Source organism: Amblyomma maculatum, chromosome 7, assembly GCF_055883805.1.
Source record: "Amblyomma maculatum isolate TAMU_Amacu chromosome 7, ASM5588380v1, whole genome shotgun sequence".
Lineage (NCBI taxonomy): Eukaryota > Metazoa > Arthropoda > Arachnida > Ixodida > Ixodidae > Amblyomma > Amblyomma maculatum.
This window is the reverse complement of record NC_139350.1, coordinates 98,294,018-98,309,994: the sequence shown is the minus strand read 5'-3', so window position 1 is coordinate 98,309,994 and position 15,977 is coordinate 98,294,018. Positions and strand designations below refer to the sequence as shown.

At 47.5% G+C, this 15,977-nt stretch overlaps 3 non-coding genes across 3 annotated transcripts; all 3 read left to right on the top strand.

The window, feature by feature from the left end:
- Positions 1 to 2,963: 2,963 nt before the first annotated feature.
- TRNAT-CGU (transfer RNA threonine (anticodon CGU)) lies at positions 2,964 to 3,036 on the top strand. The gene has a single exon. It is a non-coding gene; the product is annotated as a tRNA-Thr (tRNA).
- Positions 3,037 to 15,049: 12,013 nt separating this feature from the next.
- On the top strand, positions 15,050 to 15,122 carry TRNAT-CGU (transfer RNA threonine (anticodon CGU)). Its single transcript has one exon. It is a non-coding gene; the product is annotated as a tRNA-Thr (tRNA).
- A 424-nt stretch (positions 15,123 to 15,546) lies between these two features.
- TRNAT-CGU (transfer RNA threonine (anticodon CGU)) lies at positions 15,547 to 15,619 on the top strand. Its single transcript has one exon. It is a non-coding gene; the product is annotated as a tRNA-Thr (tRNA).
- Positions 15,620 to 15,977: the final 358 nt, after the last annotated feature.

Genomic DNA, 15,977 nt, shown 5'->3' with positions numbered 1-15,977 from the left:
ATCTTTCCCCTAACAGATTACATTACTAATTTCTGTGATTATCCAAGTAAACATTAAAAAAAAAAGACATAAAGTACTATCCCCAACGCTTTCCTTGGCCTCGCCGTGATTATCCAAGTAAACATTAAAAAAAAAAGACATAAAGTACTATCCCCAACGCTTTCCTTGGCCTCGCCGACTGTTGGCTTCTTTCCTTCATGCATTATAACGAGCACCCTCATTTCCCTTTAATTGATCTGCTTGTAGCTAACGGGGGTCTCGGTTCTGGCAGTCTTGAAGCCATAGGTAGCGTAAGAGGGTTCTAGCACAGCTTTCGCCCTCGCTCTTGATCACGTTCTACGTGACGCTGGCGGTAACAAAGGACGTTCTACGTCCGCCGCTATGGTTGAGGGTGGCGCTGGTGAACACTCTCAAGGTTCGTATACAGACAACATAAATACCCAAGCAAGTAGCAGGGGGACAGCGGCCGATGTAGCTCAGTTGGTAGAGCACCGGACGCGTTATTCGGAGGTCGTGGGTTCGGATCCCACCATCGGCACGTTGTTTTTTCTTCTACTTTGTGTTTAATTATCTTTCCCCTAACAGATTACATTACTAATTTCTGTGATTATCCAAGTAAACATTAAAAAAAAAAAGAAATAAAGTACTATCCCCAACGCTTTCCTTGGCCTCGCCGACTGTTGGCTTCTTTCCTTCATGCATTATAACGAGCACCCTCATTTCCCTTTAATTGATCTGCTTGTAGCTAACGGGGGTCTCGGTTCTGGCAGTCTTGAAGCCATAGGTAGCGTAAGAGGGTTCTAGCACAGCTTTCGCCCTCGCTCTTGATCACGTTCTACGTGACGCTGGCGGTAACAAAGGACGTTCTACGTCCGCCGCTATGGTTGAGGGTGGCGCTGGTGAACACTCTCAAGGTTCGTATACAGACAACATAAATACCCAAGCAAGTAGCAGGGGGGACAGCGGCCGATGTAGCTCAGTTGGTAGAGCACCGGACGCGTTATTCGGAGGTCGTGGGTTCGGATCCCACCATCGGCACGTTGTTTTTTCTTCTACTTTGTGTTTAATTATCTTTCCCCTAACAGATTACATTACTAATTTCTGTGATTATCCAAGTAAACATTAAAAAAAAAAAGACATAAAGTACTATCCCCAACGCTTTCCTTGGCCTCGCCGACTGTTGGCTTCTTTCCTTCATGCATTATAACGAGCACCCTCATTTCCCTTTAATTGATCTGCTTGTAGCTAACGGGGGTCTCGGTTCTGGCAGTCTTGAAGCCATAGGTAGCGTAAGAGGGTTCTAGCACAGCTTTCGCCCTCGCTCTTGATCACGTTCTACGTGACGCTGGCGGTAACAAAAGACGTTCTACGTCCGCCGCTATGGTTGAGGGTGGCGCTGGTGAACACTCTCAAGGTTCGTATACAGACAACATAAATACCCAAGCAAGTAGCAGGGGAGACAGCGGCCGATGTAGCTCAGTTTGTAGAGCACCGGACGCGTTATTCGGAGGTCGTGGGTTCGGATCCCACCATCGGCACGTTGTTTTTTCTTCTACTTTGTGTTTAATTATCTTTCCCCTAACAGATTACATTACTAATTTCTGTGATTATCCAAGTAAACATTAAAAAAAAAAGACATAAAGTACTATCCCCAACGCTTTCCTTGGCCTCGCCGACTGTTGGCTTCTTTCCTTCATGCATTATAACGAGCACCCTCATTTCCCTTTAATTGATCTGCTTGTAGCTAACGGGGGTCTCGGTTCTGGCAGTCTTGAAGCCATAGGTAGCGTAAGAGGGTTCTAGCACAGCTTTCGCCCTCGCTCTTGATCACGTTCTACGTGACGCTGGCGGTAACAAAGGACGTTCTACGTCCGCCGCTATGGTTGAGGGTGGCGCTGGTGAACACTCTCAAGGTTCGTATACAGACAACATAAATACCCAAGCAAGTAGCAGGGGGGACAGCGGCCGATGTAGCTCAGTTGGTAGAGCACCGGACGCGTTATTCGGAGGTCGTGGGTTCGGATCCCACCATCGGCACGTTGTTTTTTCTTCTACTTTGTGTTTAATTATCTTTCCCCTAACAGATTACATTACTAATTTCTGTGATTATCCAAGTAAACATTAAAAAAAAAAGACATAAAGTACTATCCCCAACGCTTTCCTTGGCCTCGCCGACTGTTGGCTTCTTTCCTTCATGCATTATAACGAGCACCCTCATTTCCCTTTAATTGATCTGCTTGTAGCTAACGGGGGTCTCGGTTCTGGAAGTCTTGAAGCCATAGGTAGCGTAAGAGGGTTCTAGCACAGCTTTCGCCCTCGCTCTTGATCACGTTCTACGTGACGCTGGCGGTAACAAAGGACGTTCTACGTCCGCCGCTATGGTTGAGTGTGGCGCTGGTGAACACTCTCAAGGTTCGTATACAGACAACATAAATACCCAAGCAAGTAGCAGGGGGGACAGCGGCCGATGTAGCTCAGTTGGTAGAGCACCGGACGCGTTATTCGGAGGTCGTGGGTTCGGATTCCACCATCGGCACGTTGTTTTTTCTTCTACTTTGTGTTTAATTATCTTTCCCCTAACAGATTACATTACTAATTTCTGTGATTATCCAAGTAAACATTAAAAAAAAAAAGACATAAAGTACTATCCCCAACGCTTTCCTTGGCCTCGCCGACTGTTGGCTTCTTTCCTTCATGCATTATAACGAGCACCCTCATTTCCCTTTAATTGATCTGCTTGTAGCTAACGGGGGTCTCGGTTCTGGCAGTCTTGAAGCCATAGGTAGCGTAAGAGGGTTCTAGCACAGCTTTCGCCCTCGCTCTTGATCACGTTCTACGGGACGCTGGCGGTAACAAAGGACGTTCTACGTCCGCCGCTATGGTTGAGGGTGGCGCTGGTGAACACTCTCAAGGTTCGTATACAGACAACATAAATACCCAAGCAAGTAGCAGGGGGGACAGCGGCCGATGTAGCTCAGTTGGTAGAGCACCGGACGCGTTATTCGGAGGTCGTGGGTTCGAATCCCACCATCGGCACGTTGTTTTTTCTTCTACTTTGTGTTTAATTATCTTTCCCCTAACAGATTACATTACTAATTTCTGTGATTATCCAAGTAAACATTTAAAAAAAAAAAAAGACAAAGTACTATCCCCAACGCTCTCCTTGGCCTCGCCGACTGTTGGCTTCTTTCCTTCATGCATTATAACGAGCACCCTCATTTCCCTTTAATTGATCTGCTTGTAGCTAACGGGGGTCTCGGTTCTGGCAGTCTTGAAGCCATAGGTAGCGTAAGAGGGTTCTAGCACAGCTTTCGCCCTCGCTCTTGATCACGTTCTACGTGACGCTGGCGGTAACAAAGGACGCTCTACGTCCGCCGCTATGGTTGAGGGTGGCGCTGGTGAACACTCTCAAGGTTCGTATACAGACAACATAAATACCCAAGCAAGTAGCAGGGGGGACAGCGGCCGATGTAGCTCAGTTGGTAGAGCACCGGACGCGTTATTCGGAGGTCGTGGGTTCGGATCCCACCATCGGCACGTTGTTTTTTCTTCTACTTTGTGTTTAATTATCTTTCCCCTAACAGATTACATTACTAATTTCTGTGATTATCCATGTAAACATAAAAAAAAAAGACATAAAGTACTATCCCCAACGCTTTCCTTGGCCTCGCCGACTGTTGGCTTCTTTCCTTCATGCATTATAACGAGCACCCTCATTTCCCTTTAATTGATCTGCTTGTAGCTAACGGGGGTCTCGGTTCTGGCAGTCTTGAAGCCATAGGTAGCGTAAGAGGGTTCTAGCACAGCTTTCGCCCTCGCTCTTGATCACGTTCTACGTGACGCTGGCGGTAACAAAGGACGTTCTACGTCCGCCGCTATGGTTGAGGGTGGCGCTGGTGAACACTCTCAAGGTTCGTATACAGACAACATAAATACCCAAGCAAGTAGCAGGGGGGACAGCGGCCGATGTAGCTCAGTTGGTAGAGCACCGGACGCGTTATTCGGAGGTCGTGGGTTCGGATCCCACCATCGGCACGTTGTTTTTCTTCTACTTTGTGTTTAATTATCTTTCCCCTAACAGATTACATTACTAATTTCTGTGATTATCCAAGTAAACATTAAAAAAAAAAAGACATAAAGTACTATCCCCAACGCTTTCCTTGGCCTCGCCGACTGTTGGCTTCTTTCCTTCATGCATTATAACGAGCACCCTCATTTCCCTTTAATTGATCTGCTTGTAGCTAACGGGGGTCTCGGTTCTGGCAGTCTTGAAGGCATATGTAGCGTAAGAGGGTTCTAGCACAGCTTTCGCCCTCGCTCTTGATCACGTTCTACGTGACGCAGGCGGTAACAAAGGACGTTCTACGTCCGCCGCTATGGTTGAGGGTGGCGCTGGTGAACACTCTCAAGGTTCGTATACAGACAACATAAATACCCAAGCAAGTAGCAGGGGGGACAGCGGCCGATGTAGCTCAGTTGGTAGAGCACCGGACGCGTTATTCGGAGGTCGTGGGTTCGGATCCCACCATCGGCACGTTGTTTTTTCTTCTACTTTGTGTTTAATTATCTTTCCCCTAACAGATTACATTACTAATTTCTGTGATTATCCAAGTAAACATTAAAAAAAAAAGACATAAAGTACTATTCCCAACGCTTTCCTTGGCCTCGCCGACTGTTGGCTTCTTTCCTTCATGCATTATAACGAGCACCCTCATTTCCCTTTAATTGATCTGCTTGTAGCTAACGGGGGTCTCGGTTCTGGCAGTCTCTAAGCCATAGGTAGCGTAAGAGAGTTCTAGCACAGCTTTCGCCCTCGCTCTTGATCACGTTCTACGTGACGCTGGCGGTAACAAAGGACGTTCTACGTCCGCCGCTATGGTTGAGGGTGGCGCTGGTGAACACTCTCAAGGTTCGTATACAGACAACATAAATACCCAAGCAAGTAGCAGGGGGGACAGCGGCCGATGTAGCTCAGTTGGTAGAGCACCGGACGCGTTATTCGGAGGTCGTGGGTTCGGATCCCACCATCGGCACGTTGTTTTTTCTTCTACTTTGTGTTTAATTATCTTTCCCCTAACAGATTACATTACTAATTTCTGTGATTATCCAAGTAAACATTAAAAAAAAAAAAGACATAAAGTACTATCCCCAACGCTTTCCTTGGCCTCGCCGACTGTTGGCTTCTTTCCTTCATGCATTATAACGAGCACCCTCATTTCCCTTTAATTGATCTGCTTGTAGCTAACGGGGGTCTCGGTTCTGGCAGTCTTGAAGCCATAGGTAGCGTAAGAGGGTTCTAGCACAGCTTTCGCCCTCGCTCTTGATCACGTTCTACGTGACGCTGGCGGTAACAAAGGACGTTCTACGTCCGCCGCTATGGTTGAGGGTGGCGCTGGTGAACACTCTCAAGGTTCGTATACAGACAACATAAATACCCAAGCAAGTAGCAGGGGGGACAGCGGCCGATGTAGCTCAGTTGGTAGAGCACCGGACGCGTTATTCGGAGGTCGTGGGTTCGGATCCCACCATCGGCACGTTGTTTTTTCTTCTACTTTGTGTTTAATTATCTTTCCCCTAACAGATTACATTACTAATTTCTGTGATTATCCAAGTAAACATTAAAAAAAAAAAGACATAAAGTACTATCCCCAACGCTTTCCTTGGCCTCGCCGACTGTTGGCTTCTTTCCTTCATGCATTATAACGAGCACCCTCATTTCCCTTTAATTGATCTGCTTGTAGCTAACGGGGGTCTCGGTTCTGGCAGTCTTGAAGCCATAGGTAGCGTAAGAGGGTTCTAGCACAGCTTTCGCCCTCGCTCTTGATCACGTTCTACGTGACGCTGGCGGTAACAAAGGACGTTCTACGTCCGCCGCTATGGTTGAGGGTGGCGCTGGTGAACACTCTCAAGGTTCGTATACAGACAACATAAATACCCAAGCAAGTAGCAGGGGGGACAGCGGCCGATGTAGCTCAGTTGGTAGAGCACCGGACGCGTTATTCGGAGGTCGTGGGTTCGGATCCCACCATCGGCACGTTGTTTTTTCTTCTACTTTGTGTTTAATTATCTTTCCCCTAACAGATTACATTACTAATTTCTGTGATTATCCAAGTAAACATTAAAAAAAAAAAAAAAGACATAAAGTACTATCCCCAACGCTTTCCTTGGCCTCGCCGACTGTTGGCTTCTTTCCTTCATGCATTATAACGAGCACCCTCATTTCCCTTTAATTGATCTGCTTGTAGCTAACGGGGGTCTCGGTTCTGGCAGTCTTGAAGCCATAGGTAGCGTAAGAGGGTTCTAGCACAGCTTTCGCCCTCGCTCTTGATCACGTTCTACGTGACGCTGGCGGTAACAAAGGACGTTGTACGTCCGCCGCTATGGTTGAGGGTGGCGCTGGTGAACACTCTCAAGGTTCGTATACAGACAACATAAATACCCAAGCAAGTAGCAGGGGGGACAGCGGCCGATGTAGCTCAGTTGGTAGAGCACCGGACGCGTTATTCGGAGGTCGTGGGTTCGGATCCCACCATCGGCACGTTGTTTTTTCTTCTACTTTGTGTTTAATTATCTTTCCCCTAACAGATTACATTACTAATTTCTGTGATTATCCAAGTAAACATTAAAAAAAAAAAAGACATAAAGTACTATCCCCAACGCTTTCCTTGGCCTCGCCGACTGTTGGCTTCTTTCCTTCATGCATTATAACGAGCACCCTCATTTCCCTTTAATTGATCTGCTTGTAGCTAACGGGAGTCTCGGTTCTGGCAGTCTTGAAGCCATAGGTAGCGTAAGAGGGTTCTAGCACAGCTTTCGCCCTCGCTCTTGATCACGTTCTACGTGACGCTGGCGGTAACAAAGGACGTTGTACGTCCGGCGCTATGGTTGAGGGTGGCGCTGGTGAACACTCTCAAGGTTCGTATACAGACAACATAAATACCCAAGCAAGTAGCAGGGGGGACAGCGGCCGATGTAGCTCAGTTGGTAGAGCACCGGACGCGTTATTCGGAGGTCGTGGGTTCGGATCCCACCATCGGCACGTTGTTTTTTCTTCTACTTTGTGTTTAATTATCTTTCCCCTAACAGATTACATTACTAATTTCTGTGATTATCCAAGTAAACATTAAAAAAAAAAAAGACATAAAGTACTATCCCCAACGCTTTCCTTGGCCTCGCCGACTGTTGGCTTCTTTCCTTGGCCTCGCCGACTGTTGGCTTCTTTCCTTCATGCATTATAACGAGCACCCTCATTTCCCTTTAATTGATCTGCTTGTAGCTAACGGGGGTCTCGGTTCTGGCAGTCTTGAAGCCATAGGTAGCGTAAGAGGGTTCTAGCACAGCTTTCGCCCTCGCTCTTGATCACGTTCTACGTGACGCTGGCGGTAACAAAGGACGTTCTACGTCCGCCGCTATGGTTGAGGGTGGCGCTGGTGAACACTCTCAAGGTTCGTATACAGACAACATAAATACCCAAGCAAGTAGCAGGGGGGACAGCGGCCGATGTAGCTCAGTTGGTAGAGCACCGGACGCGTTATTCGGAGGTCGTGGGTTCGGATCCCACCATCGGCACGTTGTTTTTTCTTCTACTTTGTGTTTAATTATCTTTCCCCTAACAGATTACATTACTAATTTCTGTGATTATCCAAGTAAACATTTAAAAAAAAAAAAAAAAGACAAAGTACTATCCCCAACGCTCTCCTTGGCCTCGCCGACTGTTGGCTTCTTTCCTTCATGCATTATAACGAGCACCCTCATTTCCCTTTAATTGACCTGCTTGTAGCTAACGGGGGTCTCGGTTCTGGCAGTCTTGAAGCCATAGGTAGCGTAAGAGGGTTCTAGCACAGCTTTCGCCCTCGCTCTTGATCACGTTCTACGTGACGCTGGCGGTAACAAAGGGCGTTCTACGTCCGCCGCTATGGTTGAGGGTGGCGCTGGTGAACACTCTCAAGGTTCGTATACAGACAACATAAATACCCAAGCAAGTAGCAGGGGGGACAGCGGCCGATGTAGCTCAGTTGGTAGAGCACAGGACGCGTTATTCGGAGGTCGTGGGTTCGGATCCCACCATCGGCACGTTGTTTTTTCTTCTACTTTGTGTTTAATTATCTTTCCCCTAAGAGATTACATTACTAATTTCTGTGATTATCCAAGTAAACATTAAAAAAAAAAAAAAAAAAAGACAAAGTACTATCCCCAACGCTCTCCTTGGCCTCGCCGACTGTTGGCTTCTTTCCTTCATGCATTATAACGAGCACCCTCATTTCCCTTTAATTGATCTGCTTGTAGCTAACGGGGGTCTCGGTTCTGGCAGTCTTGAAGCCATAGGTAGCGTAAGAGGGTTCTAGCACAGCTTTCGCCCTCGCTCTTGATCACGTTCTACGTGACGCTGGCAGTAACAAAGGACGTTCTACGTCCGCCGCTATGGTTGAGGGTGGCGCTGGTGAACACTCTCAAGGTTCGTATACAGACAACATAAATACCCAAGCAAGTAGCAGGGGGGACAGCGGCCGATGTAGCTCAGTTGGTAGAGCACCGGACGCGTTATTCGGAGGTCGTGGGTTCGGATCCCACCATCGGCACGTTGTTTTTCTTCTACTTTGTGTTTAATTATCTTTCCCCTAACAGATTACATTACTAATTTCTGTGATTATCCAAGTAAACATTAAAAAAAAAAAAGACATAAAGTACTATCCCCAACGCTTTCCTTGGCCTCGCCGACTGTTGGCTTCTTTCCTTCATGCATTATAACGAGCACCCTCATTTCCCTTTAATTGATCTGCTTGTAGCTAACGGGGGTCTCGGTTCTGGCAGTCTTGAAGCCATAGGTAGCGTAAGAGGGTTCTAGCACAGCTTTCGCCCTCGCTCTTGATCACGTTCTACGTGACGCTGGCGGTAACAAAGGACGTTCTACGTCCGCCGCTATGGTTGAGGCTGGCGCTGGTGAACACTCTCAAGGTTCGTATACAGACAACATAAATACCCAAGCAAGTAGCAGGGGGGACAGCGGCCGATGTAGCTCAGTTGGTAGAGCACCGGACGCGTTATTCGGAGGTCGTGGGTTCGGATCCCACCATCGGCACGTTGTTTTTTCTTCTACTTTGTGTTTAATTATCTTTCCCCTAACAGATTACATTACTAATTTCTGTGATTATCCAAGTAAACATTAAAAAAAAAAAAGACATAAAGTACTATCCCCAACGCTTTCCTTGGCCTCGCCGACTGTTGGCTTCTTTCCTTCATGCATTATAACGAGCACCCTCATTTCCCTTTAATTGATCTGCTTGTAGCTAACGGGGGTCTCGGTTCTGGCAGTCTTGAAGCCATAGGTAGCGTAAGAGGGTTCTAGCACAGCTTTCGCCCTCGCTCTTGATCACGTTCTACGTGACGCTGGCGGTAACAAAGGACGTTCTACGTCCGCCGCTATGGTTGAGGGTGGCGCTGGTGAACACTCTCAAGGTTCGTATACAGACAACATAAATACCCAAGCAAGTAGCAGGGGGGACAGCGGCCGATGTAGCTCAGTTGGTAGAGCACCGGACGCGTTATTCGGAGGTCGTGGGTTCGGATCCCACCATCGGCACGTTGTTTTTTCTTCTACTTTGTGTTTAATTATCTTTCCCCTAACAGATTACATTACTAATTTCTGTGATTATCCAAGTAAACATTAAAAAAAAAAGACATAAAGTACTATCCCCAACGCTTTCCTTGGCCTCGTCGACTGTTGGCTTCTTTCCTTCATGCATTATAACGAGCACCCTCATTTCCCTTTAATTGATCTGCTTGTAGCTAACGGGGGTCTCGGTTCTGGCAGTCTTGAAGCCATAGGTAGCGTAAGAGGGTTCTAGCACAGCTTTCGCGCTCGCTCTTGATCACGTTCTACGTGACGCTGGCGGTAACAAAGGACGTTCTACGTCCGCCGCTATGGTTGAGGGTGGCGCTGGTGAACACTCTCAAGGTTCGTATACAGACAACATAAATACCCAAGCAAGTAGCAGGGGGGACAGCGGCCGATGTAGCTCAGTTGGTAGAGCACCGGACGCGTTATTCGGAGGTCGTGGGTTCGGATCCCACCATCGGCACGTTGTTTTTTCTTCTACTTTGTGTTTAATTATCTTTCCCCTAACAGATTACATTACTAATTTCTGTGATTATCCAAGTACACATTAAAAAAAAAAAAGACATAAAGTACTATCCCCAACGCTTTCCTTGGCCTCGCCGACTGTTGGCTTCTTTCCTTCATGCATTATAACGAGCACCCTCATTTCCCTTTAATTGATCTGCTTGTAGCTAACGGGGGTCTCGGTTCTGGCAGTCTTGAAGCCATAGGTAGCGTAAGAGGGTTCTAGCACAGCTTTCGCCCTCGCTCTTGATCACGTTCTACGTGACGCTGGCGGTAACAAAGGACGTTCTACGTCCGCCGCTATGGTTGAGGGTGGCGCTGGTGAACACTCTCAAGGTTCGTATACAGACAACATAAATACCCAAGCAAGTAGCAGGGGGGACAGCGGCCGATGTAGCTCAGTTGGTAGAGCACCGGACGCGTTATTCGGAGGTCGTGGGTTCGGATCCCACCATCGGCACGTTGTTTTTTCTTCTACTTTGTGTTTAATTATCTTTCCCCTAACAGATTACATTACTAATTTCTGTGATTATCCAAGTAAACATTTAAAAAAAAAAAAAAAAGACAAAGTACTATCCCCAACGCTCTCCTTGGCCTCGCCGACTGTTGGCTTCTTTCCTTCATGCATTATAACGAGCACCCTCATTTCCCTTTAATTGATCTGCTTGTAGCTAACGGGGGTCTCGGTTCTGGCAGTCTTGAAGCCATAGGTAGCGTAAGAGGGTTCTAGCACAGCTTTCGCCCTCGCTCTTGATCACGTTCTACGTGACGCTGGCGGTAACAAAGGACGTTCTACGTCCGCCGCTATGGTTGAGGGTGGCGCTGGTGAACACTCTCAAGGTTCGTATACAGATAACATAAATACCCAAGCAAGTAGCAGGGGGGACAGCGGCCGATGTAGCTCAGTTGGTAGAGCACCGGACGCGTTATTCGGAGGTCGTGGGTTCGGATCCCACCATCGGCACGTTGTTTTTCTTCTACTTTGTGTTTAATTATCTTTCCCCTAACAGATTACATTACTAATTTCTGTGATTATCCAAGTAAACATTAAAAAAAAAAAAGACATAAAGTACTATCCCCAACGCTTTCCTTGGCCTCGCCGACTGTTGGCTTCTTTCCTTGGCCTCGCCGACTGTTGGCTTCTTTCCTTCATGCATTATAACGAGCACCCTCATTTCCCTTTAATTGATCTGCTTGTAGCTAACGGGGGTCTCGGTTCTGGCAGTCTTGAAGCCATAGGTAGCGTAAGAGGGTTCTAGCACAGCTTTCGCCCTCGCTCTTGATCACGTTCTACGTGACGCTGGCGGTAACAAAGGACGTTCTACGTCCGCCGCTATGGTTGAGGGTGGCGCTGGTGAACACTCTCAAGGTTCGTATACAGACAACATAAATACCCAAGCAAGTAGCAGGGGGGACAGCGGCCGATGTAGCTCAGTTGGTAGAGCACCGGACGCGTTATTCGGAGGTCGTGGGTTCGGATCCCACCATCGGCACGTTGTTTTTTCTTCTACTTTGTGTTTAATTATCTTTCCCCTAACAGATTACATTACTAATTTCTGTGATTATCCAAGTAAACATTTAAAAAAAAAGACAAAGTACTATCCCCAACGCTCTCCTTGGCCTCGCCGACTGTTGGCTTCTTTCCTTCATGCATTATAACGAGCACCCTCATTTCCCTTTAATTGACCTGCTTGTAGCTAACGGGGGTCTCGGTTCTGGCAGTCTTGAAGCCATAGGTAGCGTAAGAGGGTTCTAGCACAGCTTTCGCCCTCGCTCTTGATCACGTTCTACGTGACGCTGGCGGTAACAAAGGGCGTTCTACGTCCGCCGCTATGGTTGAGGGTGGCGCTGGTGAACACTCTCAAGGTTCGTATACAGACAACATAAATACCCAAGCAAGTAGCAGGGGGGACAGCGGCCGATGTAGCTCAGTTGGTAGAGCACAGGACGCGTTATTCGGAGGTCGTGGGTTCGGATTCCACCATCGGCACGTTGTTTTTTCTTCTACTTTGTGTTTAATTATCTTTCCCCTAAGAGATTACATTACTAATTTCTGTGATTATCCAAGTAAACATTAAAAAAAAAAAAAAAAAAAAAAGACAAAGTACTATCCCCAACGCTCTCCTTGGCCTCGCCGACTGTTGGCTTCTTTCCTTCATGCATTATAACGAGCACCCTCATTTCCCTTTAATTGATCTGCTTGTAGCTAACGGGGGTCTCGGTTCTGGCAGTCTTGAAGCCATAGGTAGCGTAAGAGGGTTCTAGCACAGCTTTCGCCCTCGCTCTTGATCACGTTCTACGTGACGCTGGCAGTAACAAAGGACGTTCTACGTCCGCCGCTATGGTTGAGGGTGGCGCTGGTGAACACTCTCAAGGTTCGTATACAGACAACATAAATACCCAAGCAAGTAGCAGGGGGGACAGCGGCCGATGTAGCTCAGTTGGTAGAGCACCGGACGCGTTATTCGGAGGTCGTGGGTTCGGATCCCACCATCGGCACGTTGTTTTTCTTCTACTTTGTGTTTAATTATCTTTCCCCTAACAGATTACATTACTAATTTCTGTGATTATCCAAGTAAACATTAAAAAAAAAAAAAGACATAAAGTACTATCCCCAACGCTTTCCTTGGCCTCGCCGACTGTTGGCTTCTTTCCTTCATGCATTATAACGAGCACCCTCATTTCCCTTTAATTGATCTGCTTGTAGCTAACGGGGGTCTCGGTTCTGGCAGTCTTGAAGCCATAGGTAGCGTAAGAGGGTTCTAGCACAGCTTTCGCCCTCGCTCTTGATCACGTTCTACGTGACGCTGGCGGTAACAAAGGACGTTCTACGTCCGCCGCTATGGTTGAGGCTGGCGCTGGTGAACACTCTCAAGGTTCGTATACAGACAACATAAATACCCAAGCAAGTAGCAGGGGGGACAGCGGCCGATGTAGCTCAGTTGGTAGAGCACCGGACGCGTTATTCGGAGGTCGTGGGTTCGGATCCCACCATCGGCACGTTGTTTTTTCTTCTACTTTGTGTTTAATTATCTTTCCCCTAACAGATTACATTACTAATTTCTGTGATTATCCAAGTAAACATTAAAAAAAAAAGACATAAAGTACTATCCCCAACGCTTTCCTTGGCCTCGCCGACTGTTGGCTTCTTTCCTTCATGCATTATAACGAGCACCCTCATTTCCCTTTAATTGATCTGCTTGTAGCTAACGGGGGTCTCGGTTCTGGCAGTCTTGAAGCCATAGGTAGCGTAAGAGGGTTCTAGCACAGCTTTCGCCCTCGCTCTTGATCACGTTCTACGTGACGCTGGCGGTAACAAAGGACGTTCTACGTCCGCCGCTATGGTTGAGGGTGGCGCTGGTGAACACTCTCAAGGTTCGTATACAGACAACATAAATACCCAAGCAAGTAGCAGGGGGGACAGCGGCCGATGTAGCTCAGTTGGTAGAGCACCGGACGCGTTATTCGGAGGTCGTGGGTTCGGATCCCACCATCGGCACGTTGTTTTTTCTTCTACTTTGTGTTTAATTATCTTTCCCCTAACAGATTACATTACTAATTTCTGTGATTATCCAAGTAAACATTAAAAAAAAAAGACATAAAGTACTATCCCCAACGCTTTCCTTGGCCTCGTCGACTGTTGGCTTCTTTCCTTCATGCATTATAACGAGCACCCTCATTTCCCTTTAATTGATCTGCTTGTAGCTAACGGGGGTCTCGGTTCTGGCAGTCTTGAAGCCATAGGTAGCGTAAGAGGGTTCTAGCACAGCTTTCGCGCTCGCTCTTGATCACGTTCTACGTGACGCTGGCGGTAACAAAGGACGTTCTACGTCCGCCGCTATGGTTGAGGGTGGCGCTGGTGAACACTCTCAAGGTTCGTATACAGACAACATAAATACCCAAGCAAGTAGCAGGGGGGACAGCGGCCGATGTAGCTCAGTTGGTAGAGCACCGGACGCGTTATTCGGAGGTCGTGGGTTCGGATCCCACCATCGGCACGTTGTTTTTTCTTCTACTTTGTGTTTAATTATCTTTCCCCTAACAGATTACATTACTAATTTCTGTGATTATCCAAGTACACATTAAAAAAAAAAAGACATAAAGTACTATCCCCAACGCTTTCCTTGGCCTCGCCGACTGTTGGCTTCTTTCCTTCATGCATTATAACGAGCACCCTCATTTCCCTTTAATTGATCTGCTTGTAGCTAACGGGGGTCTCGGTTCTGGCAGTCTTGAAGCCATAGGTAGCGTAAGAGGGTTCTAGCACAGCTTTCGCCCTCGCTCTTGATCACGTTCTACGTGACGCTGGCGGTAACAAAGGACGTTCTACGTCCGCCGCTATGGTTGAGGGTGGCGCTGGTGAACACTCTCAAGGTTCGTATACAGACAACATAAATACCCAAGCAAGTAGCAGGGGGGACAGCGGCCGATGTAGCTCAGTTGGTAGAGCACCGGACGCGTTATTCGGAGGTCGTGGGTTCGGATCCCACCATCGGCACGTTGTTTTTTCTTCTACTTTGTGTTTAATTATCTTTCCCCTAACAGATTACATTACTAATTTCTGTGATTATCCAAGTAAACATTTAAAAAAAAAAAAAAAAGACAAAGTACTATCCCCAACGCTCTCCTTGGCCTCGCCGACTGTTGGCTTCTTTCCTTCATGCATTATAACGAGCACCCTCATTTCCCTTTAATTGATCTGCTTGTAGCTAACGGGGGTCTCGGTTCTGGCAGTCTTGAAGCCATAGGTAGCGTAAGAGGGTTCTAGCACAGCTTTCGCCCTCGCTCTTGATCACGTTCTACGTGACGCTGGCGGTAACAAAGGACGTTCTACGTCCGCCGCTATGGTTGAGGGTGGCGCTGGTGAACACTCTCAAGGTTCGTATACAGATAACATAAATACCCAAGCAAGTAGCAGGGGGGACAGCGGCCGATGTAGCTCAGTTGGTAGAGCACCGGACGCGTTATTCGGAGGTCGTGGGTTCGGATCCCACCATCGGCACGTTGTTTTTCTTCTACTTTGTGTTTAATTATCTTTCCCCTAACAGATTACATTACTAATTTCTGTGATTATCCAAGTAAACATTAAAAAAAAAAAGACAAAGTACTATCCCCAACGCTTTCCTTGGCCTCGCCGACTGTTGGCTTCTTTCCTTCATGCATTATAACGAGCACCCTCATTTCCCTTTAATTGATCTGCTTGTAGCTAACGGGGGTCTCGGTTCTGGCAGTCTTGAAGCCATAGGTAGCGTAAGAGGGTTCTAGCACAGCTTTCGCCCTCGCTCTTGATCACGTTCTACGTGACGCTGGCGGTAACAAAGGACGTTCTACGTCCGCCGCTATGGTTGAGGGTGGCGCTGGTGAACACTCTCAAGGTTCGTATACAGACAACATAAATACCCAAGCAAGTAGCAGGGGGGACAGCGGCCGATGTAGCTCAGTTGGTAGAGCACCGGACGCGTTATTCGGAGGTCGTGGGTTCGGATCCCACCATCGGCACGTTGTTTTTTCTTCTACTTTGTGTTTAATTATCTTTCCCCTAACAGATTACATTACTAATTTCTGTGATTATCCAAGTAAACATTAAAAAAAAAAAGACATAAAGTACTATCCCCAACGCTTTCCTTGGCCTCGCCGACTGTTGGCTTCTTTCCTTCATGCATTATAACGAGCACCCTCATTTCCCTTTAATTGATCTGCTTGTAGCTAACGGGGGTCTCGGTTCTGGCAGTCTTGAAGCCATAGGTAGCGTAAGAGGGTTCTAGCACAGCTTTCGCCCTCGCTCTTGATCACGTTCTACGTGACGCTGGCGGTAACAAAGGACGTTATACGTCCGCCGCTATGGTTGAGGGTGGCG